The sequence below is a fragment of the Miniopterus natalensis genome, chromosome X (assembly GCF_054644295.1).
Source record: "Miniopterus natalensis isolate mMinNat1 chromosome X, mMinNat1.hap1, whole genome shotgun sequence".
Lineage (NCBI taxonomy): Eukaryota > Metazoa > Chordata > Mammalia > Chiroptera > Miniopteridae > Miniopterus > Miniopterus natalensis.
In genome coordinates, this window is record NC_142103.1 from 30382234 (window position 1) to 30384507 (window position 2274).

The window sequence follows — 2274 nt, forward strand, 5'->3', positions numbered from 1 at the left end:
GATCTTACTTTGGGTGTTAGAACAGGAATCTAATAGCTATTTCAAGACTGAGGAAAAGAAAATGAATTTATTTCTAAAATTTAGGGTTGGATATACAAGCTGCTTACTGGTGCTTACCTACAGATGGGCACTTGGGCTGCTTCCAAATCTTAGCTATTGTAAATAGTGTTGCAGTGGGCATAGGGGTGCATAGATTCTTTCAAATTAGTGTCTCAGGTTTCTTCAGATAAACTCCCAGAAGTGGAATCCCTGGGTCAAAAGGCAGCTCCATATTTAATTTTTTGAGGAACCCCCATACTGCTTTCCACAGTGGCCGCCCCAGTCTGCATTCCCACCAGCAGTGCACCAGGGCTCCCCTTTCTCCACACCCTCGCCACCACTTGTTTGTTGATTTATGCTGAGCGAAATAAGCCAGTCAGAGAAATAATCAGGTACCACATGATTTCACTCTTATGTCAGATCTAATGAACAAAATGAACTTATAAGCAAAATAGAGACAGACCCATAGATAGAGACCAGGCTGACAGCCACTGGGAGTGGGGGGCGCTAGGGTTGGGTGGAAGGATTGAGCAAGAAAGAAAAAACAAAGAGAAAAAACTCATGTACAGCGATAACAGTGTGGTGATTGCTGGTGATGGAAGAAAACTTGCCTTGGGGTGGTGAACACACAATACAGTGTACAGATGATGTGTTGCGTAATTGTGCACCTGAAACCTGTATAATTTTGTTAACCAGTGCCGCCCCAATAAATTCAATAAAAAGGAAAAAATTGTGATAATCTGTTATGTAGCAATTGAAATCTCATACATTTTGTTACAGAAATCAAAGAACCAGTACTATGGACATATATGTTCAATATTTATTGTATCAGAAAAACTTAAAATTAACCTTTCTGCCTCAATAAGGAGATCCCTGGAAATGTGATATATCATATGCTTTATAAGGTTTGCCAGTATTAAAATAACTAGGATTATACAGGGTTGGGCAATAGTAGGTTTACAGTTGTTCATATGGAAAATAATACAATAATTAATAAATGATAACCCAAGAATAAGCTCTGCATTTTGTGTACTCACAATTGTAAGCCTACTTTTGTCTCACCCTGTGAGTCTTGGCATTTACATATGTCTACCGTATAGTGAGAAAACTTAGTTGCAAAACTATGTATATAATGTGTATGAATCTATTTTACTTTTAAGAACTATATGTGTCTACAAATGTAAACATTTAAAAACATAGAATACATATAAAATGTTTACATAGATTGCATCGGAAAGGTAGGACCAGATTATTATTGTTATTATTATTATTATTATTATGAGGACATAGGAGCAGATTTTAAAAATATTCATACATCTCTGAACTTCTTGATGTGTTACAATGTGTTAACTTTGTCATAACAATCTAATTACAATTTAAAAATATAACATATTTTTAAAAAATAAACTACACCTATAACTCAAGAGGATACACAACTGAAAATAAAAGGAATTAATAAAGCAGAATTAAAAGAAAAGAAAATTAACACAGGGTGATATTTAAAAAAAATTAAAAAATAGCCCGACTGGGCGTGGCTCAGCAGTTGAGCATCGACCTGGGATCCAGGAGATCGGGGTTCGATTCCCGGTCAGGGCCCAGGCCCGGGTTGCGGGCTCAATCCCCAGCAGGGGGCGCGCGGGAGGCAGCCGATCAATGCCTCTCTCAGCATTGATGTTTCTGTCTCTCTCTCTCTCCTTCTCCCTTCCTCTCTTTGAAATCAATAAAGATATATATTTTTAAAAATCATACATTTCAGAGTCATGAAGTAGAAAACTAAAACCTTTGTAAACCCAGCCCTGTTTGTATATTCTACAGTAATAACGGTTTGAAGTTTACACACCCACACGCATACACATGTGTGCACATATGCACATTCATACACACATGAGGCAATTATTTTGGGAATTGTTTTCCAATGTTCAACTATTTGAGCCACGTCTGATGCTAATTTTTAGTTTCCTGACGTTATGGTAAGATCATACATGCTTTGTAATTTTCTACTGTTTGTGATTTTAAGTTCTTCCAGCTTTCTGTTTGTTTGGCCTGATATTATCACTCATTCATTATGAGCACGTGTCCTATTTACCTGTTGATTGTATTCAGCCTCATATACTACTATGTGTAAGAAGCATTGCAGCCTGGGAGTTACTTATCTGCATCTTCTTGACACAGCTTGGGCCATTCTTTAAATCTTTGCTCTCTAAGGCATAGTTTTTAGTTCTATATCATATAAAG